The sequence below is a fragment of the Falco biarmicus genome, chromosome 3 (genome assembly GCF_023638135.1).
Source record: "Falco biarmicus isolate bFalBia1 chromosome 3, bFalBia1.pri, whole genome shotgun sequence".
NCBI classification, from domain to species: Eukaryota; Metazoa; Chordata; class Aves; order Falconiformes; family Falconidae; genus Falco; species Falco biarmicus.
The window spans coordinates 63,019,686-63,043,719 of NC_079290.1; the positions used below are offsets into that span (position 1 = coordinate 63,019,686).

General features: G+C 39.8%; 1 protein-coding gene across 5 annotated transcripts in view; it reads left to right on the top strand.

Annotated features, from left to right (window-relative positions):
* The window catches only part of LDLRAD4 (low density lipoprotein receptor class A domain containing 4), a 294,829-nt gene that overhangs the window by 115,053 nt on the left and 155,742 nt on the right, over positions 1-24,034 (top strand). The window lies entirely within an intron of this gene.

The following is a 24,034-nucleotide window of genomic DNA, read 5'->3' on the forward strand; positions in this document are numbered from 1 at the left end:
CCCTGCTCCAAACCCTTTCCAGAGGGATTCTCCCACCCTCTTTAATTTCTGCTCAACCCTCAGCAGCACTGAATAAGCAAAATGTTTGGTTTCCGGTAGGATCATTACTTGCTGGTAGGGTGCAGCCTTTGAGCCCTGCCAGCCTCTTGTGAACACCCAGAGATACTCTCTGCCCTGGAACAGAGTAAGACACGATACTCTGATTTATCTGTAATAACACTGCTGCTTTCTGAGATCCATCTTTTCTAAAGTTATGCTCACGTAGGGCTGAGAAACTGCTGATTTCTGAACCAGGGGGGTTTTGGCAAGTGGGCTTTTGACAGTATCTGGACCCCAGAAACTTGGGGTTTGATATCAAAACAAAATTCTGTATCGTATTTGAGTTCTTTCCTGTAGTCACTCCGCTATAATTTGACTGTAAAATTTACCCAGTAGTTTGGGCAGCTGAATCCCTAAGCTTTCTTTAAAAACCATCGAGATGTGTTTCCCACGGGTTTAAGCAGATGTATCTGTGTGCAGGTGGCAAACAGGGGCACTCTCCCTGCTCTTCACAACCATGGGTCTGTTTCCACATTCTCTCATGCTGGGATTAACAATCTGTTAACAGTGAAGAACAGGTTGAGCAGTATGTCTTTCATACATTGTGGGGTTTGATTTTTATTTCTTAATTTTTTCTCTCCTTATTGTGTGCTCTTTGTGTCCATAGCTTTCTTGCTTTCCTCGCTACAAAGTCACTCCCTTCTGATTTAAGGGCAAGAATAGAAGGAGCTTTGTTTGAGGGGTGAGGAGTTAACAATGAGGATTTTTCATGACGAAAACGCCCAAAAAAGAATCCAATTCTACAGCCAGCATCTAAGCAGCATCTTCAATCCACACCTCTGAGGATAAGCTTGTGTCTCTTGTTAGTGGGTGAAATAGCTTCGTTCAATGCTATTTGATTGCTGACAATGCTGCACTGCAAGTGTTTGTGTTGTAGGTGTACATATGCTGAGGTGGTGGGAGGAGGACCCAGGATAAGGTATGGGCTTCAGAAAATCCCAGAAGACTTGCTTGGATGTGGCTTGTTCAAGAATTGTCTGTTTGTCCTGGAGGCTTAGACTGTACAAACCAGTAATTTATACTGGCTGAAGACAGATTCACAGCCGGCTGTGTACTCAGTTGGTCCTTGATTTAAACGAAAAAATTGGAGTATGTGCATGAGTCTCCATTTTTCCCCTTCCTGAGCTTTATTATACTTGATTTGTTTATCTCAAAAGAAATACTTTCAAGATAATATCTGCTTCCAGTTGCTCAGAGCAAGAATTTGAAGAGACACATGACCTGCTACGACAATGCAAGAGTAAGTTCAGAAAAACTTCACTGCTCTCAGTTCAGGATGTCGGTGGCATCTGTGAGCTAAAGACACTTCTCTTTTTTTCTGTAGAGATCATAACTTCTGTATCCAAACCAGTGCTGTTTATAGAAATCATTGGAGAGTTTCTGTGTAGTAAAAGGAATAGGGGTGAGCTCCAACAATAAAGTCAACAAGTATGGTTCTTGAAGATGTTTTTATTCAGTGCCTTCTCTAGTGTGTGCATGGAAAAAGTGACATAGCATTGACTTACTGGCTTTTGTACAATCACTCAAGTATGTTACTGGTTTAAAACCATATTATTCTACTTTTTGATACAAACAAGGTAGTGTTCTCTCGGGCATATGATCCCTGCTTATAGTGATCAGTGTTGCACCGAAGAACCTTCAGCTGATATGGGGACCCTGCTGTGCAAAGGTAATGAAGGTCAGCCCCTTTTAAAATCTCAGTGTCTAAAAAAGGCAAGATAGAAGCAGATAGAAAAAGTACTGCTACTGCTGTCCTCCATATGCAGATAGGCAACTAAGGCACAGATGAAATATTTACGTGGAGTGAGCTAGAACTTGGCAGACCTGAGAACTAAAGCTACAGCCTCTGAATCTGAACCCAGTAGGAAGGGTGAGATTATAACCACAAGTACTAATGTATTTATTTTTATCTCCTAGTCAGCAGTATACCTGCTGCACTATTTTCTTGTATTTCATCTGTTGTATCTTTATTCTTTTTACTTGCTGCCATGAGGAGAAGAACATAAGTCAGTAGGATTTTTGTGGAAACTAGAGGTTTGCTTTATGTCAGCATTCCTGGAAAGAATTTCTCTGAAAAAGAATTACAGCTACCCATAAAATATGTGACACAAACAACCCTTCTCATCTGCAGGTATCAATTGTGCATTGGCAAGAAGGGGGTGCTGGGATACCAGACTGCTTGAAGGATATGGGACATTACTTAAGGGCTTAAAAAAAATAATGTCATTGAATTGCCAACTAGAGAGCAGGATTATTGAAACTTATGGGAACAAAATTTAGTGAGATGAATACAAATAAATCTGTCCATGGTAGTTGTACTTCTTTTTCAAGGATCTTTAAATGCAAAATATGATGTTCATTAATGTAATGCAGGCAGGCTCATTGCTTTGTTGCTTTATACATGTATGAATCAGACTTACATGATGTCTTAAGACCTATTTTGAAGAGCCTTAAAAAGGTCTGTTCTTTATGTAACTTGCTTTCTCTGAAGGAGGAAAGGCAGGTTTTGTGGAAAGATCCTATTTTATACTACAACTAGTGGTCTGTTTGGAAAGCAAACAAACAACTTACCAAAACCCACAAGTATTCAGGCATACGAGCCCTTTACCTCCAGGAAATCTTTAAGTAAGCATTTGAGATTCTTCAGTTTGCTAAGGGCCATCTTCTGCTACATAAGCAAAACAGAATTAAAACCAGTCATGGACAGCCAGTGGGGAGAAAATTCTCATGCAAGTGAAATTGGCTGTTGCTGTATTAGCATTTTGCTTTCAATCAGTATTGTGATTGTGAGCAAAATCCCCCAGCTGGCCCCATTCGTGGTGCTGTGGTTCAGCTTAGAAGATAGCTTTGTTGCCACCAGAGTAGCCAGTGCTTGCTAACAGAAGACTAGAGAAGGTAAAGTTGCTTTTTTCCAGCTGTTTGATACCTGTGACCTAACGAAGAGGCAGTGGGATGCTGGATGTGTTAATGAGGGAACTAAGGAAAGAGAAGTGAGACCTAGGGATAATAGCTGAAATTAAGTGAACTTGCAGAATTTTACCCTGAAAGAAATAGATGCTTGAGTCTACCACCTGGAAAGAGTGTTTGTGGAAAACCAGAAGATGGATGTCAAAGCCTGACTTGTGATGGTTGCAGAAGGTAAAGCTGAAGATGAAGTTAGATGTGCATGCAGTGGTTAATGTGATTCGCTTAACAGTGAGTGCTGTCACTACAACCACACTGAAGTTCTGCCAACAGTGGGTTACAAAAACCTTTAAACACTTGTACAGGGAACAAACTCTGGAAATCTTACCCTTAAACTGACAGTCTTGAAACAGTTTTAACTGTGAAAGAGCTATACTCATTTTTCAGAAGAGTTTCATAAGTCTAGTGTGCTGATTCTTAGTTTTTCTGTTCTTAAATATAGGGCCACTGTCTAAAAGTCATATCAGTGTGAAACTGTGTAGACATTACATGATGCCAAGAAAGGACTTGCCAGGTATTTATAAATAAATTCCTGGTGCGCTCCCATTTTCCTTCCTCTTGTCTTTGCTATTATCCCACGCATTTGCCCCCAGGCTTTCTGTACTCTTTTTGTAGATATACTAGTAGTAATTCTCTTTTTCTGATTTTTGTTCTTGAAGAAAATAGATCAATTATACAGTGTAACGCTGGTTAGGTTACAGCTAATAGCTACAGCTCTTAACCTCACATGTTCTTTTTTTACCTCTGTGGTAATAATGAATCATTAAATTGAGTGGAGCAGAGTCCTTGAGATATAGAAGTAGGATTTTTTTTTAACAAAGGCATTCCAAAATGATAACCTTAAAACTTCTTTTATTGATTACCATTGTGTAATGTTGTCAGCATCTTATGACTGTTAGGAGGTTTAAAAAGTGCAACTTAAACTGTGAGAATAGTGTGTAGAAAATTTGTGTACCCTGTTACAGCAGGCATGCTTTTATTGTATTTGAATCTTTCAAGATTATTCTCTGGAAATCAGAAATTAAAGAACAAGATAGTCTTCGTATAAATGATAGAAGAGATCCCATTTTAATAATACTTGATCAGCTGCTAAGAACGCTTAGTTTTGCTGAACATGTCTACCAGAAGAGACAAAATTGAATTATATGTCCAGTTCATTTAGAAAGCAGTATTTTGAGTCTCATAATGTTAAAAAGTATCAGATGTGCCTTTAGTACAAGGGGAAGATACATTACTGCTCTGGTCCACAGTGAAAAAAAAGTATGTATTTTCTCACTACTGTGCGGATGTTCTAATGTAGTGATGATATTCTTACTTGTCACTGTTAACTTACAAATTACTAAATCAGGTAGTGTGAAGTGAGACAATAACCCTCTCCTGTCTCCATTACTTTCAGTTTGTTCTGCAGCTTTTTTTAAAGTAATACTGTTTGGGTTTTTTTATTCTGTCAGGTTTTACAACAGAAGTAGACTCCACAAGAAGTTACAGGGGTTATAACATCTGTCATTAGATTTCTGTGTTCTGTACAGGTAATAATCAGTGAAGTTTAGCTGTCAAGAGTTTGTGTAATAGGAAGAATTAAGGAGAACTGAAACTGCATCCCTAAAATAGCAAATAGTTTTGTATTAGAGTAAGATATTAAAAAAACAACAAAAAATCGAAGGAACAAAGGCTAAAATAAAGCTGATTGGAAAAACTATGATGTTTATCAGACTGAAGATGTGACATAGCTTTGCTTTTCTGTTCTCAGTAGTAAGAACACTTAGTTGCATTGTCTCAGGGATTTCCCTAGGAAAAAAGATTACTCTGGATTTTACTTCATATGACAACATAGTTGAAATTTGGTATGATTACTTTCTTGACGGCTGTGCATCTGATACTGACCTACAGTAGTAGGTGTCATGAAGAGTAAATTACATATGATTTAGAGTTCAGATATTGATATTAGCAGGTGCGTGGCTGCATACTGTGTCAAATGTAATGACATTCATCCTTGGATTTATTCTGCTGGACTTTATTGTTAGATATTGGAAGATTCGGTTTCCCCTAATGACTTATGCTGACACTGGAAGACATTACATATCTGATGATCTCATGGGTACTCTTGTTATTGAGAAAAGCTATTCCATTTGCTGTGAAATATATTACATTGAGTTACACATCCCTGTATTGGTAATTTCTACAAGGCAGAAATTATAGGGGGTGGTAGTTTCCTTTATTAGACCATCTGATTTAGTTGGACAAAACAGACAAGCTGTGTGCATTGCAACTCCTTATTCAGGTCTGTGAAAAAGCTCCTGAATGACAGATCTGCATGCTCCAAACCTTGCTGTTTTCCACATGTATTTGTTGATCAATTAAAAGATAACTTGTCTCTTTATAAAGCTTGCCTTGATTAAACTGCCACGTCTACAATAAACCACAACTTTGTAATTTCAGCCTTTGCCATTCAGGACACATACGCTTATTTTCTTAGAACTGCCTCAGTTAAAGTTACTTTCAGCCATTTTGCTTTGTGCTGAGCTCTCCCTTCACATTTTCTTGCTCTGGGTATAGCCAGAAGGGCTGACTCTTCTACCTAAGCTCAAATGAAGTGGTGCTAAAAACGCGATTAAGCAGTTGAGGCTGCTATTTGCTTTTCAGTTTATGTTGTTCCCATCCACTGAGACTTCGCTACAGACCTTATTGTTAGCCAAAGTATTTATTTTGTGGCCTATCATATGTGATTTAAACAATCTATTTAAAGCTTGGTTTCATGCTTCTCAGTCAAATCACCTTGTCTTCAGGGGCATGCTGTACAGCATTGCATCCTTGTAAGGGGAATTTTCCTAGAGCAGGTAAGTCACTTTCTTCTTTGTAGCATTTGTAGTTTTCTGTCAGTTTGAATGAACCTCATTCCTCCTGATCCCCAGCTCCTCTCAGAGCTTTGTCTACACTCCACTACTGACTTTGCCATGGAAACCTTTTTGGGTCCAACAACAGTGCACACAATGGATTTAATACACAGAAGAGAAGTGCCGGTCCTCTCACAGCTGCCCTGTGCATATGCCACCTTTCTCATGTCTATCTGATGACTGATCCGAAAGGGAAAGAGCCTTTGGATAAGACTCACTATCTCCACTCAGGAGTTGTGGTTCAGCTGGTAGCCTGAGAACCTGGGTGTATGGCTTTCTGTCTCTTCCCTTCGGACAGGCGAGCAGTGGTCAGATGGGAGGTTTTCCTGGAAACTGTAATGTCCCCTCTTGCTCCAGCTCACAGCCTGAGAGACTGGCTTCTGCTGGCTCTGACAGTCCTGCCATGACTTGAGCAAGCTGACTGTAGTGGTTTCTGTGGAAGAGCTATGCTAAGAAGCGACTGGAAAATCCCTTCTATCAGCATAATGGACTGGTGTGTGTTTTTTGAGTTACAACACATTCTGAAAAAGAACAAGATTTTTTTAAGACCACTGTTTTCTCTTCCTGAGAGATGATCATGCATAAGGACCCTTATTATAAAATTGGGATATGTACTTGTTGTCTTTAGTTAGAAACTTTCTGTCATCACCCTAAAGGGGCTCTGCTTATGCTGTTTAACTATGCAAGTATTTGTGATTCAAATGTGTGTAGGGTGATGAACAGAAACGTGGCAGAAAATTTATCATTACCAGTTACGAGCAGAAATGGTTTGGGAATCTTGATAATCCTGGATTTCCTGTGCTTTAACATCATGTGTTACTCTCATTTATTCTATTTTTATAAAGAATACATGGAAAACTTGCAAGAGCCATCATGTAGTGGTTTTTTTTCTGTGGTTGTTTTTTTGCAACTACTTAAGCACATTTTGCACTTAAAATTCTCCATGAAACTGTAACTTTTTCTAAGAAAGGAAGTTTTAATACTGAAGTAGCACTTTTTTGTTCCTGTAGTAACTTTTTTTCTTTTAGTGTTAAACTAGTTACTTGAAACCTTGGAAAATTTTCTCTAGTGAGTTTTAAGACAGATGTGGTAGATTTCATATTTCATGAGGAAGGAAATATCTATGAAAAACCTGGAAATACCCATTATAAGGAAGATGCGTCTAAGGTGTGAAGTGCAGATAGGTTGAGAACTTCTACAAACTTCTAAGAAACTTGAAGTTTATGTTTCAGTGTAGTTTTCCATCTAATGATTTATTACATTGCCAAATAACATTGCTAATATTAATGGTAGATCTTTCATCAGTTTTTACAATATTTGATTTTCATGCTGAGTTCAACAGAGCCAGATTCTGTATGATATTTTTATAATAATAGGCATTATTCCTATCATGACATCCAAAAAGCAGCTGTGGCGGTTCAGCAGCTCAAGCACAAAACCTTCTGACTTTTCCCTTTTCATTATGGTTAGTAATAATTTGTGTGTGTGTGTTACCTTAAAATATGGTTTTGAATATTTTTAAGCTTGAATTAGTTTTAATCCTAGAGGACCAGTGTCTGTTGACTGTCTGTGGTAAAAAGGAAGGAAAAACATACATATGAAGCTCATTTTCAGAAGCTAACTGGCATTGCCAGCAAAAATTGTGACCTTATCAATATTAGTTTAGTCTGAAAACTTGTGTACCATGCATATGTTTTCTGCAGGGTGAGAAGAGAGTAGGAAGATCACTGGATGTAAGACAGGGGGGAAGCTGACACACAAATAAGGCTATCTCCTTTTGCCCGTGCAGGTAATGTTGTATGCGTCAGGAGTTAGTTTACTGCACAAGGTGTTCTCCTTCAGTACTAAATCTGCCAGCTCAGTAAATCCCAGGCATGCTTAATTATCCTGTTCATTTTTCTGGAGTAGGAGAACTGGGAGAGGCACCTGGGTCTGTCATAGACTGCAAATACTTCTGCGCAGTTTACAGTTGTTACTGCAGAGGAGACTTCTTCCCATGAGCATTGGGTGCTGCTTGCTCACTTGGAGTTGGGAGCATCAGCTGGCATTAGGGCTAGCATGCAGCTGCAGAAATGCAAGGTCCCTGTTTTGAGGTGCAGTCCTACGTCCTGTTGAAAGTCCTCCTACAGTCCTATTGACATTGGGCTGTTGAGAGACATATTACCACCACTGTGCTGGGGACTGAAGACACAGCGTCAAATGAAAGTGAATTTGAGCTCTTGACCCATTGGTATTAGTGGCTGAACTGACAATAAAATAAAATGGCTGTTCAGGTTTTAATAGCAGTTTAAGACAAGAGTTACTGGTCTCTATTCACTTGTAGGTCTTCTCAAAATTATCCTTCCCTGACATACTGGGGAATGTGATAACAAACCAGAGGCAATCTGTAGCTACATTCACTTGCTTGCTAATTGTGCTTTTATTTTTATTCCTCTTCGAAAGTGTTCTCAGGGTGCTGGGGGCTCAGCATATTCATCATGATGGCTGCAGCAGAAGTCTCAGAGCAGTTCTTTCAAACCTTCACACCTTTCTCATAAATTAGTAATTTATCAGTGCAATAATAATAATAATAATAGTAATAATAATTGATCTGAATTATCCCAGAGCCATCATGAAATGATGGCTGTTTTGGTCAGGCCCAATTTCATGGCCTACAGGGTGGAGAGGTGACAGGGTCATGGACGATTGACATAGGTGTGACGCACAGTATTTTAAACAGAGCTATGGCAGCTTTCCATCCTTATGATGCCTTGCATACCCTGCTAATACTCTTTTCCTTCATGCAGGGATAAAGCATTTTCATTTATCTGACTAATTTGAAATAGTTGTGGAAGACATCACTGGGGACAAAGATATCCTTGTATATTGGTATAAGAAATTTATAATCATTCTTCCTTCTTCATTGAAATCCTGATCTTTGCAGTCTTGCAGTGAACATTAGCTACATTACTGACTTCACTGAGTACAGAGATTAGATCCTGAATGAAGTGAAGGGTATAAGAAGAATATGGATTAGTCTTCTAAGAGAATATTGCTCAAGATTTCTTTCTGAGGTGCCGTAGCTACTTCAGGAAATGAAAGATAAACAAGGTAAAGCTCCACTAGCCACTGCAGTGGTGCTAGTTATATGCTGACAGAATTGTTCTTTGTAGATGGTTGAAAAGAGATGCTTGGAACCCCTTCTGAACAAAAAAAGTGACTTTTCCTGCAAGATGAGACATGGAAGTGTTTGGTTTTACTTTTTCTTTGATAGGGATAAATACTTGGACTAAATGGAAGTCAACAGGAGCGTTATATCTCATCTGATAGCTGTCTGGGTGGCACAGTAGAAACGCTGGCAGTTTACATTGAGAAAATCTGTACAGATAACAGAAACTAAATTAATAGTTGATGAGAATTGAAAAAACTAATGGAACTAGAGAAATTATTAAAATTATTAATCAGTACAGATTCTCCTCAACACTGAGACACATTATAATGTTACTCAGTTTGCTAGTACCTTCCTTCTTACAGTCATCACAAGCTTTACATACCTGGATCATTTCACAGCAGCAGTAGTGGCATCATTATTGTTGTAGTTATTATTATTGTGGTTGGTTGTCACTGGCTGGGTGCCCACCAAAGCTGCTCTATCACTCCCCTCCTCAACCAGAGAGGGGAGGCCAAATGTAGCAAAAGGCTCGTGGGTCAAGATAAGGGAGATCACTCAGCAATTACTGTCATGGGCAAAACAGATGACTTGGGGAAATTGGTTTAATTTATTACCAATCAAATCAGAGTAGTATAATGAGAACTAAAAATCAAAAGTTAAAAACACCTTCCCCCCACCCCTCCCTTATTTCTGGGCTCACCTTTACTCCCTATTTCTCTGCCTTCTCTCCCCGAGTGATGCAGGGGGACAGGGAGCAGGGGCTGCAGTCAGTCCATCACACGCTGTCTCTGCCACTCCCTCCGTTGCAGGGGAAGGGTCCTCACACTGCCCTGCTCCAGTGTGGGGTCGGGCCTGTGGGAGACAGTCCTTTATGAACTTCTCCAATGTGTGTCCTTTCCATGGACTGCAGTTCTTCACAAACCGCTCCATCGTGGGTCGGGTCTCCCATGGGGTCACAAGCCCTGCCAGCAAACCTGCTCCAGTGTGAGCTCCTGTCTCCACAGAGCCACAGGTCCTGCCAGCAAACCTGCTTCAGCATGGGCTTCCCTTGGGGTCCCAGCCTCCTTCAGGTGTCCACCTGCTCCACCATGGCTCTCCACGGGCTGAGGGGCACAGCCTGCCTCACCATGGGCTTCACCACGGGCTGCAGGGGAATCTCTGCTCCGGTGCCTGGAGCCCTCCCTGCCCCTCCTGCACTGACCTGGGTGTCCGCAGGGCTGTTTCTGTCACATATGCTCACTCCTCTCTTCTGCTGCAATTGTGCAGATTTCTCTTCCCCACCCCCCACCTCGTAAATGTGTTACCCCAGAAGCACTGTCACCACCGCTGATGGGCTCAGCCTTGGCCAGCGATGGGTCTGTCTTGTAGCCGGCTGGTACTGTCGCCATTGGATATTGAGAAGCTTCTAGCAGCTTCTCACAGAAGCCACCCCAGTAGCCCCCCTGCTACCAAAACCTTGCCATGCAAACCCAGTACAAGTATTATTATTATCATCATCATCCCAGCCCTAGATATGCTGAGGAAAGCCAAATAGCTTGCCCAGCATCATGTAGACTGGGGGAGAACAGTAGCTAAGAAAATAATTGTAATCTTTTTGTTTCAAGTTCTTAGAAAATCTTCTAATCTTCTGTGACTTTTCAGAAATAAAAAATTATAGACTCTTAGTTAAGGTAGCATAATAGTTTTCCCCTTGGATCTTTTGGTATACAACCTTATGCATTCCCTTCATGCTGCTCCAGGTTGGGAGAGCACCCACACTTTGCAAGACCTAAGTCTTGCATACTTTGCAAGTGTAATAGTGCAGTATTGCAGGCTGCTCCCTCTTACAAATTAGCAACCTGTACAGCCAGCAAATACCTTTACTCCTGAACATTATATGAAAGTAATTGAGGCTAGTCTTCTTGGTTGGCCGGCAGATTTTGTATGCAGACATCAGGTATTAAAATGGAAGCTGGAAAATTGTAGTGCAGTCTGGCAGGACTATTCCACGTGTGCTTGGAATGTGCTTTTTCGCTTTGCATTGCCTAATGCACATCATGTATTACATTGTTGATATATGGATTCAAATTCAGATGATACTCTGTTTAAAATAAAAATTTTTAAAAGAGTGTTTCCTATTAACCAGTGGGAATTTCCATGTAAAACAAGCCAGTATTTTTTTGATGGTTCTGCATTGAGATTTTGAACTCTACATTGTCCTTGTATTTAAGGAGTATGAAAACATTCACGCACTGACTACTTTGTGAAGGAATCGCAGGGTCAGACTTTGCTTCAAACCTTGGTCTACAATGCCTACACTTTTAAGTTTGCTTAAGTTAGATCCATTAATGTAATAGTGTATGTCCCTGTATACAGTGGTGTGAATCAAAGGTGAATTTTGTAAGGGAAGAATATGGAAAGATTGGAATTTTTTTCTTTGATTTTTTTTTTCTTTGTGAGGCATTTGCCTGTACGTTGTAAAGAAAGAAATTATTTAAAAAAAAGAGAACACTGGTATGATTCTTTCTATTAATCAGGTTATGCTTTCCTTGTTTTGCTGTTGATATGAGGCTTGAGAGAGAAAAAAAAATCAGAAGGCACTTACAGAAATCTTTATGCAAAAGGCAAGATGCAGACTGCTGATTGCTAGGCATTTGATATAAATAATCTTTAAGTGAAATAAATATGTGAAGCTCTATTAAAGTTGAAGATCTGATCTAGAGAGTTTTAAAGTGATTTAGAGGAGTAGTCCTCTCTCATCTTAGTTGTTTAGTTTTCACCATGTAGGTACGTGTAAAATTTCTTCACTTTGTCTCTCCACGGGATACACGAGAATGAAATACTCAATGTTTTAAAAAATAAAAAAGGGCAAACCACTCCTCTCTTTTTTTTAATGTTCCTTTTATATCTTTCTATATCTCTATATATGCGCATGTCAAAGAAGAGAGTGAGCAAGATATTTAAAATGCATGTTTAGAACTGGAATTCAGTGAAGCAGAGTTATCATTAAACTATATGTGATCAGCCCCCAAAATCTCAAAAATGAGACAGACGCACTGAACGTCAGTGTATTGTTGGAAAGTTTCCTAGCCTGCTGTATCCATTGCCCATTTCTTTGATGCTTATAATTTTAATGCTAGTTTTGTAAACAGTCCGAGTATGTGAATTCCTCCTATCTTAGATATCATCAAATAGAATTTTTTTTACCCAAGTTTTGCCTGATGTAATTACACTTCTAAAAAGCTGCAGACTGGTAATTCTCTGAAGGACCCTAATGTGCTGTTTGAAAATCAGAAGTAGAATTAATTCTTTTTCTTTGGTTACTCCTTTGTGAGGTGTCTATTACCTGTCATTTTAAATATTTGCCCTAATAATTTAAGTGTTGCAAAGAACAGCATCCTACAGCCATATTCCCTAGAAATCACCATGGAAATCTAAAAGTGATGATTTAGTGTCCTGAGAAATAATGTTGAGGAACAGAACAAAACTGCATCCATCTAGTCTGACAATAGCAGCTCTGCCACAACTTTGCCTTTCAAGAAGAGTAAGCACATACTTTGCTGTGTCACATCACATGAATGTTGATGGTTTAGTCACAAGATAATATAACACTTATTAATGGTATGCTTAATGTGTGCTTTTAGAATAAGTTTTTTTCATTCCATATTTTAAGCTTTGACAAAAATAAAACTGTGTGAGATCATGTTTGGAAATCTAGAAAACATATTTAAACCAAAACTGTTCTCTCTCAGACGTGCTACCATTTAAGCTATGCATTTAGCAACTGCAATATATTCTGAAAACTGCAAGTTACTACTGTTGCACATGCATATCTGTTTATATTTAAATATAAACATGCTCATCTCTTAACTGGTTAATCCCATTTTGAAGCCTTTTACGACTGCATACCATGTGCCAGTAAGTATTAGAGTGTGCATTTGCTGTTTAAGACAGGTAACCTCCTTAAAAACCCTTACACATAGGTCTTTCAATGAAATTTTTGTTAAGTTTTGTATAACCTTAATCTATTATGAAAGGAGCTTTCTGTCCTTTGGAATGACCTTTTATCAGGGTGTGTTTTCCTGTCTCTTAGGTAGTAGAGCACATTAAATAAATTGCTGTCAACTCAAATACAGAGTTACTGCATGAAGTGTAAAAAGAGATATTTCAATATTATTTCCCTGTTCTTATTAATTACGACTCCTCTAGCTAGTTTGTTCTTAATCCACTGTAACACAAACCACAAAGGATTTGTGTAAGCCGTTGCTGAAGTACTTTAGTTGAACATTTTTTGTTAGTATTGCAAAGAACAGGTGGTGTTTGCACACTGGAAGCTGCATCTCAGCTCAGATCTTACAAACAACAGGTTTGATATACAAACTTATCAAAATGTACTAACTTGTTCACAGTGTTCATTTCATTGCAGCCTTCCTTATGTACCAGTAAATAGCTGAGAGCTTAAGTGGACTAAGAAAAAAATCAGGGAGTCTTATGATAACATTACTGTGGCATTTTACTCAACTTTGAATTTGATCCCCAAATATTTGTGTGCTAGGTTGCTCTTTACCTTACCTTGGTAGCTGTTGGACAGCACATTAGGGTCCTTCAGAGAATTACCTTTTTCTTTATTGAGGACGTGTGATCATTCTTTTCATATTCATCTACCTGCACGCAGTGCCTGCAAACCATAAGATGTTTCTAATCTGCAGCTTGGATTTTGGAATGATCACCTCTGTGGAGAAGTTTTTTTCTCTGTTAGTATAACATTCAATAGTAACACACTTTGTGTTTTAAAGAAGTATTTCCTAATGACAAGGAAAATTACTTTGTTTAAATGGTGTTTCTTAGTGTCTCAACATAATTTTTTAAGTCGAAGGACCCTAAGAGGGATATGATGGAACACAAGGAAGCTGTAAGAAATATTTTGTTCCTTCGTTTTTGCTTGAAGATTAGCAGCATGCTGTATTAGCTAGCTTTTTCGATTTACTATGAACTCCCTATTTGAAGTCTTCTGAGGATAGGCCAGAGCTAGAAAACTGACCTTGCTTTAATTATGTTGGCTTATAAAACCACAGAAAATTATCACCATCTCTGAACATATTAGTAATAATAAACTGGTACAATATGGCAAACTACCGTGCCCACAGTTAAAACGCAATTAATTGCTCTTGAGTTTCCAATGCTCTGACTGTTAATGCAGGTATGGTTTTGGGGGATTCTCTTGTGTTCAGCACATCACTTGTATAATTTTTAACATGCTTTAACTTGTCATTGATACACTGATAACTTGAGCTGTAACTGGAGATTTGTTCTAGCCCATCTCTTGTCTCCACCCAAAAAACTCTGTAGGGCTTCTGATTGATATGCAGTGGCAGATTAAAATTAGATGGCTGAAATGGTTATCGCTGTCAACTGCCTACCCTGCCTCTCTGACAGACATTGCTGTCTCAAGGCTGGCACAGCTGATCTGCATGTCAGCCATGGTACTTTGCAGTCCAGCATATTAAGATAAACCACAGACAGAAATAATGTCCAGAAGAGCTGTAGGCTTGAAATAATGTGTCAGGATTTTGAGGTGTGGTTTGGAGATCAAATTCTATTTGGCTTTCAAACATAATGCATATTTTGTCAGCAAAGTCAGCTTCATATGTCAATGATCCTCCAAGCCTAGGTCACACAGTTACATGTGCATGACAGGCTGGCGTTCCCTCAGGTGTGCTGGTACAGTGGGCAGCAGGCCTTTGGTGTGAACTAGGTGGTGATCTTTTTGCAAAACTGTTTTTAGGAAGAGGCAGAGATGGTTAACTTCTCAAAGCCAGCTGTGCCAGCAGGGTGCCAGGCTGTGCAGCTCCACGCAAGCCCATTGTACAGATGTCAGTTGTGAAGACAAGACCTTACCATCACACCTGGGCACCCTGGCATCATCCTTCTGCCCTTGGTGTCCAGCTCCAGTCTCTCCCCTCCTCACCACCCTGCTGCTTAGTGGGGTGGTGCTGGGGTCAGGGGGACTGGCTGGTTCAAACAGACCTATTGGAAACTTCCTTAGTTTCTCTGTCTCCTTTCAGAGAAGTGGTCGCATGTGGATGGGAACTGCAGCCAGTGGCGGAGGAAGGCTGTGCCCCCTGCATTGGGCAGCAGTGCCAGCCCAAAGCGTTTGGTTATGGAGATGCAGCACTCCAGCTCATTTACCTTGGTTCTCATATGCAGCATAGTCATGGCCTGAGATTGTGAACTCTAGTTCTGTTCTAGAGGCACTGTTCATATACAGGTTTTGCATCATGTCAGGCTTGTGCCTCTTAGGTACTTCACTTAAACACACAGCCTATCTGCAGAGTTGAATGTAGTTTGGGGAAGGAAGAAAGCTATTTGCTTTGGTTTCCTGTAAACTCTGAAGTTTCCCAAGATACTGCATGGTGCGTGGATAGACACAGCACCATCCAGTGTAATGTGAACTGTATGTTCATGTTCACAAGCAGAAATGCACTGCCCTAAATGCACTGTTGCTTTTTAAATGATACCGTTTCAACAACAAAAAAAATTTATATGGTAGGGATTTTTTCAGGGGGCCTGTATCAGTGTTTTCTGCATAGTCTACTTTGTAAGCACTTCGGCCGTGGAAATTATGAAATAATCTTGGTTAAATAGCTGCTATATGGTCAAATATGTTGCTGATGCTTAAACAAAATTGCATAATTGTAGTGTGAAAGAATCTTTATTGAAACTATGCTGCTTAGGTTGCTAAATGAGGCACTCTCAACCCATAAATACTGACATTACTCTTTGCTGTGCATTCACATTTCTTCCCTCTTGGCTGGCTGTCCTGTGTACTGAAAGTTGGGAGCACTCGTGGACAAAAGAGCATCTGATAGTTGTAATGGCTGTGCTTGGCAGCACAGACACCTGGAAGTGAAATGGAAATCTTGTGTGAAAGTGTGGGGGAACAGAGCTTACCTCCTTTCTCCACCACAGTTAATCTGCCTCTTCCCCTGCTGTCCCAGTATGGTTTGGACTGTTGTTCTAGTTAGTGGTGGTATTGCTGGAGCCTCACAGTGTCTGCGCCTTTGAGTTATTTTGATGCACTGCCAGAGCTTTTCCAGAGACTGTCCTGATGCAGACAATGGAAAGATAACTGCATTTTTTTTTAAAACAGTTTTTATTTCCATAAAAGCAGAAGAGACTCCTGGGACAAAGCAAAGGTACTTCTGTAGCCCAGGGGTGTTCTTCCCCCTCAGCATCACACAGACCCACTGCATTCAGTGAACATAGGAGGGATTCTCCAAGACATTTATAGCAGAAAATATTAGGCAATCCAAATGACTACCAGCTTTGCTATATGGAAATGCATATAGGTGAGAGTCTGTATGCATTTGTAACACAATGCATAAATGGGAGGAAGTGTTAATGGAAAGTGACTGAAGGAGAAGGCAAGGGGTAGAAAAGAGGAAATTTCTAATAGGAAAAACATTCCTTCATTTATTTTTTAAGAAGGTTTAGCCATAAACGCCCAGCTTTCTGGGAAAGGTACTAAGGTGAATAAAATGGGTGACTCATTTTTTGGAAGGAGCTGAATAAGGACTGAGGAATTAAATAACAATTGATACAATAGAGTATTAGTTTGTAAAAAACATTGTATATGCCATACAATGCAAGCCATTGAGAGCAATCTGTTTGGCTGTACTGTGTGTATTATTTTTGTTTATATTTTTTGTTACGTGAATACTGGGGCACAGTCATCTGAATTACACTTCTTAGGTAATCAGACAAAGTGAAATCACTTTTAAAGTACATAAACTAACAGTGATACAGGATTCCTGAATACAGGAACATGCAAATCTCTGCAGATGTGGATTGGAGAACATGTGTTACAGATTATAAAAAAACCCTTGTCATTACTCACATTATTGTGCATTGCACAATTCAGATGCCATTGAGAAATGAAAGGGGAACTCTCTTGTCCATGAAAATCTGGAAGCCATGTTACAGTGGAAGCTCCATCACTGTCTTGTATCTTGAACATAGTAAATACATCCATTTCTCTTTCTGCACAGTATGCATAGGAAGACGTGTAAAAATAAGTGTCATCAGTATTAGGTTGATGTCTTCTGAACAACCACTTGAATCATGGTACATTCTTGCCTGTGTTGTATCTTGTATGGAAAGTCAAGGTCTCAGGTATATTCTCGGACCCCTCCTTGCTTCAGTAACATTACGAGGTTGCAGACAGGAATGATATTTATTCTGTATTTCAGTACCTCCTAGGAGAGCTAACTGAAAACACTTCCTGCCTTAACAGGGGTCACAGTATTAAGTAATTTGACCTAATTGAATAACAGAGAATGTATTTTCCCCACCAATCATCACGTTTCCCCCAGCCCCCAGATAGTCCTCAGGAGCTGCAGTAACTGTTGTGTCCTCATCTGGGCCCGTTTTTAGGACTGCAGTCAAAACTTACCAATGTGTCTGTGAAGTGACATGGTTTACTTTGTATTTCTCTGGATTCAAAGGTTGTGGTGTTACCTGATAAAATGGTCTTATCTTGAGCCATTTGCTATGCAAACAATATTCCAAAGAAAAAACAAGAAGCTGCTATAGTAACATTTTTTTAAATTTTGTATTCCTCTACGTATGCAGCACTCTACGAACCTGGTGACACTGTGATTTTTAAAGATTCCTTAATATGAAAACCAGCTAAGATAATTTTGAAATATTTATCATAATTCAGGAATTCTTTGAATTATCATTAAGAAGAACTAGACATTTAGAAAATCTCATTTGCACATACCCTTTACTTCTCATCTGCACTTGCCCATGATAATGACATTGTGCTTGACAAAAATTATAAGGTACATATTTAATGTATTTTTAATCATCTCCTCATGTAATTTCACAACTGAAAACGAGAGTGTCATTATCTGAGTCACCAGTGCGCCTTCCCCATACTTGATTAGGAAAATCTCTGCTAGTATATATAGAAGTCAGGGGGCGGTGGGGGCTCCCCCAAGGTCTGTCAGGGCAGGGCCTGGCAGCCATGGCCCATCTCACCACCCCAGCCAGCAGCAGGGCATTGGGGGGCCCCAGGGCAGCCCCAACCCCGGGCAGCGCGCACCTCCCTGGGGTGAGGTGATGGCCTGGGACGTGAGCCCACAGGGGAGCTTGGCGTGCCATAGTGGACCCTGCTTCGCCACTGCATTGAACTGGGAGAAATGCACGGCCTTCTCATGGCTCATGGAAACCTGTCCCTTAGAGGCTGTTCCTTCTCAGGAGCCGGAGTGAAGGTGTTCCCTGTCCACCACCTTGGCGGCTGTACGCATCTGTTGTGGCACCCTGTGTCCTCCTTTCTGTGGGATCTGACCCAAGTGACTCATGGGTTGGAGTCAAGATTGTGACTCGGTTGAGTTGTTGGCACTGACACAGGTCTCTGAGGGGGGAAGCGCTGGGCACGTGATGCTGGAAGGACATTTCTGCAGAAGCTTTGTGGCTGGAGAAGGTGTCAGGCTGCTATGGCAGGGTTGTAAAGGAGGCTTTACACGAGTGCGGAGCAGGGGACACAATTCTCAAGTTTTGTTGAGAAGTTCTGGCATTTCAGCGCTGTGTGGGCTTAAACGGGCAGATCATTGCTAGGTCAGGAAAAATAAGTGGGTGGAAGGGCAGAAAATGCAAACCTGTACCCTGATACTGCCTTGCGGTTTTACGGTAAGATGATAGATAGATTTCATGAAGGTAGCAATAAAAGAAGCTTTCCTGTATTGGTCTTTCCCTGTGGTGGCAAAACCGGCCATCTGAGTGAGTCTGTGATGGTCTTTGAGATCACCGTGGAGAGGCTTCTCCATTTGTGCTGTGGTGGGAACTGTCCTCTCCTCTTTCTTGGAGAGACCTGCTCAGGGGAGCTGCTGGGCCCTGCTGCGAGGCTGCGGAGGCTCGCTGTATGGGCAGGACGGTGGCTGAGCCATAGCCAGTCTCCTGAACTTGGTGAAGACAGGAAAAAATTTCCAGTGTTGATGAAAACTCTTTTTATAATGCCCCTATGGACTCCAGGAAGAGACATTTCTGTTTCTTTTCGCACTGGAGACAGGTATACAAGGGGAAGAAAGATCACAGGCAAAACCTGACCTCACTGACAAATCTCAAAATAAAGGAGTTCTTTCAGTTGTCCTCATGACGTCTAGTGTAATTTTGGTCAGGCTATTAATTAAAGTAAGCTTAGTGGAATGCCCTAATGCCCTGAACTGGTGAACTGAACAGTGGATTTCACTACCTGTAAGAATATTGTGTTTGCTTCCTTCAGCTGCTGGCATAAATAGTAACTAGTTAAAGGGCATAGCTTCAGGCTTTGCCTTAAGAAGAAGATGAAAAGATAATTGCTGGATAAGCAAGAGAGCATGGAGGACTGCAAGAAGGTAGCAGCTCAGCAGATGAGACTGGTTTTGAACCAGTGACAATCTTCTTTCAGTCAGCCCAGTTTTAAGGCTGTAATCCCCCTGGGCAGAGGAGCTCTCTCAGTCTCCATGTTGCCTGACTGACAGCGGGGTCCCCTGTCCTGTGCGAGGCAGTGGGCAGTGAGGCAGGCCTTTGACCGTGGCTTACAGCTCTGCTTCTTACTCTGCATAAGCTGATCCGCTTTCATTTTTGCTGGTATTCTGCTTGGCATTCTTTTTGTGAAGTGTATTTTGTTTTGTAAAGGCCTATTTATCCCTCCCTTCCCTGCACCAATGGAGGTTTATTAGATCCTGTGGCAGCCTGCCATCTTCCTTATTAACCAAGCTTTTTCCCAAATAAACATGTTCCTTGTATACACTGCCTCCTATTTATGATTTACTTCCCATTATAAAGCTGCAATCTACAATATTAAAAATAATAGACAGATGTTTATCAGAGGTTGAACAGGGTTTTTTGTACTGACTCTGGTATTTGTGGTTTATATTTCTTTAATCTCTAGTGCAGTGCGCTTCCTCCCACCCTCCCCAATTTACTACTTTTGCCTCTTGCTACCCATATAACAGGTGACTGCTCTCTAAACATAAGTTTCTTTCAGGCTGTTAACATGTTGCCCTATGAACAGGAGTATGAAGAAGTAAGGAAGCCTTTGTGTGAGAAATTAGAAATCAGGCCTTTATTCTAGAGATCTAGATCCACCTGGAGGCAGAGATTTTCACGGTGTACAGAGAGAATGCCAGCAGGGTATTTGATCACCCTCTGCTGGCTGTGCTGCCGGGGCTGCAACCAGTACGCTGGATTTTGGGAGAGTGCCTTTCTTTACACTCTAGTTAAGTGATTTAGGATTTCATTTTGTGCATTTGGACTGTGTTACTACAGTTTAGCCACAACAATTTGAGGTCACTGGCTGCATATATAGCTTTTTTTTATTATTTGAATGGATGGAATAGAATTCCACCCCTGGGGCAGATAATCATCTCAGACCCGTTAAATAAGTAGCTGTGACATGCATCATAACAGCGGCCTAAACCACCATATTTTTTCAATATGACACTTTGTTGCTTTTTGTTTCCTTGGCCTGTGGTTGGACTTACATTACAAAACCAAACAGCACTTAGCTATAATTAAAAATGCCCTACAGTAAGTGGGATGACAGAACAATGGGAATGCTGTTCATATGGATGAAATCAAGTGTAAATGAAGTCTAAAAGAATTAAGTTGAATGCAAGGACAAAATTAACTTGTTGGGTAGGCACAGAAAGTGTAAAATAAGCCTACCCAGGACAGCAGATCCTGCATTTCACAATAAAAAACTCCAAACAGAGGAATTTTTTGTATCATGAAGCAAATCCATCTTTTGCTGTTGCAGCTGAAACATAACCTTCAATTAACTATTTAAAATGCAGTCATATAGTAATGGGTATTTGTATGTAGAGAGTTTACACTGCAAGCATCTTACCTTGAGCATGTGAACAATATACTTATTTATACTATTTGCATGCAGTTTATAAAAATAGGAAATGTTCATATTAGTGTTCTTAGTATTCCTCCTTTTTTTCAACATGGAATCATGTTTATGAAAACTTTATGTTGAAGAATCAGTATATTGTCAAGATAAATTTTAAAATTATATAGCAGATATAATTGCAAACATATTAAGATGTAATTATAAGAAGGGCTGGGGTTTTTTTCAACCTCCAGCTGTCATCTTGCTTCAGGTTTAGCTCTAGTCAGAGCCTTGCTGACCAACCTACTGATGTTTCACTAATTGCCACTTGAAAATGAAAAGGAAAACTGCCTAGCTTTGAAACATTATTCATGAAAAGGATCGTGCTGGCTTGTTTTCAGAACAGGAGCTTTCCCCCTCTTCTTGTCTAGACAGGCCAAGTACAAGACTTTGTACTGAAAAAGGCTCTCTGGTGTGTCATTAGGCACATTGGTCTAGTCTGGAGTGGTCTGGATTTCCCTGTTGAAGTGTTTTGAGGCCACTCCTAGTATTCTGGTACAGACCTCGGCAGGTTTATTTACCAACTTTCAGTTTGATGATACTGTTACTATTTCCTTTCTACTCTCTCCATCAGCCTGACTTTGATCTACCTTGCTTTACAAGGAGGGGTTCTCTTCTGGTTTGCTTAAAAGCACACTCTGTTTAAATGCATTTACTATGCAAACTACTTTAAGGTACTGAATTTTCATTTACAAGTAACAAATACCTGATGCTAAATATGTTCTGTGTTCAGAAGTATCTGTATTTTCATTGAATGATCTAATTTGTCCCACAATACATTTTTTCCTTTGAGTATTTCCTTCAGATTTCCACAGAATGTGATTATGCAGGCTAAGTTGTAAACTTTTGTGTCCTCCATTAGACATTAAATTTTGTTAGATTTACAAGTTGCTTTTGCACATGATGTGGGTTGATCCTGGCCAGCAGCTAAGCACTTGCATGGCCACTCACTCACGACCCCCTCCCACCCCACAGGACAGGGGAGAGAACAGGAAGAGTAACAGCAAAATTACACTTTTACTAAGTGAAGGAAAGAGGAAAAAAACTCAAGTCATTTAAAGGCAGTCACTCACCACCTCCCACAAGCAGACCGATGCCCAGCCAAGTCTCTGAACAATGGGAAGACAATTTTGATGTGGTCTGCTATCTAGGACAAAAAACACCCCACTCTTAAAGCACAAATCCTTCCTCTTGTTAATCCTCTTACGGTAATGTTAGTTAAAAACTAGAATTTTAACACTTTAATAGAGCTACTAAAGATGTAATACTTTGTTTGGTCTTTTGTCTGAAGACTGTATAATCTAGTGGCAAACAGAAACCCAGAGTTCTTAGCTGTAATTGCTTTTGAGGTGTCATCTTGCCTGAGCATTTATCAGCCATGGAGGAAGCGTGGAAAGTTTTACATTAACACTCAACACAAAGACACAGGAAAGAATTAAATAGTGTGGCCAAAGTAACACGTCCAATGTTCTAACTTCAAGCAATATAGCGTTTGATATTTGTCTTTCAAATAGAAGCAGTATGTCCTTTACCACTTTAATTTCACCCTGTTATATTCCTTATTTAAGGAACCTGGGAAGTTTGAACCCTTTCAAGGCGACTTTTCTAATCTTCTAAGGCAGCTTTGTTCTTTTCTTGTTCTAGTTTCTTACTTCATGAAGTTGCAGAAATTAGTATTAAAGTGTTGCTTTGTCAGATTGTTAATATTGAGGCCGATTTGTTTAGTCTCCTTTCCAAAAGTAACTGTTAATGACCTTCTTAGTTCCTTGGGTTTCAAAGGCTTACTCTGTTTGGTTATAATTTTTTTTATGCTCTATACTCAAAACAGAAAACTCAAGGCCTTAAATGTCTCTTCAGTTCTTTGTTGTAGCAGAGAAGGACAGGGTGATAAAGGAACAGAGAAAAATATTTTGTTTGTACAGTATTTTATTGTACAATTGGAATAGTTAGAGTACTGCAGGGTTGGACTGAAAAAGCTTAAATCTTGAGGACATTTTTTAGGCAAACACTGATTTTTAAGTGCAGTTTGACCAAATGAAATAGAAAGATAGATTTTTTTCACAGGAAATATTTTTTTTCTTGCGCAGCATTTTAAGGCTTTTATTTGTATTCCTAAGCAGCATTTTATATGTTATGCATGTGGATACATATATTTTTGTAGCAGCAGATTCTTGGTGGTATGTGTACCAAAATGTCATTAAAACTCTTGATGAAAAGTGTTCAGAGTGAAGTCCACAAATCACTTTTACCTATAAGTAAATTTGCTAAGAAAATAATTTCATTCCATTTCCCATTTTATTTTTCCTCTCCCTTGCTATTACCATGCTTATGTTACACATCAGATACGCGTGGGTAAATATCACATCTCAGTAACTGTTTCAGGGGCTTTTTAGAGTTAGAGATCCTGTTGTCTCAGTTCAGAGTTAAGTCCAAGCCTGTTAAGATTAAAGGAAAGTCTCTTGTTGATACTGTTGAAGATGAACAAATGCTGTCCCTTTGCTGGGAAGGACCAGTAATCATCTCTCTGAAGCAGGATCAGCCAACCCAAACTGCAGCCTTAGGGAAGTCCAGGGTTCAGGGAATGGCACTACTTTAATAACTACTTGTGAGTGTTTCTAATTCTGTCTGCTTTGCCTCTGCTTGTGAATGATAATCGCCGGGATTTGTCAACATGCTGGAAGTGTAATCATTAAATTATAATTTTTCTAGATATAATATGTCTTTTGTTCTATATGTGTAGTTTATTTAACTTTGGAACAAGCCTAGTGAGAAAGCTTTTTATAATTGCATGTGTATTTCTGTGAATGTTTCTTGATTATATCTCAAATACTTACTATTAAAGTATACTTGGTCTCATAGGAATTATTCTTGTGACGGAGCTATATTTAGGGGAAACCATTCATTTTTTTGTAATGAACAAAATGTGAAAAATACAGCATGTCTGCATATAGCATTCATATACTTTATAGAGGTTTTAGAAGTTTACTGACTTTGTGAAGCAAACTG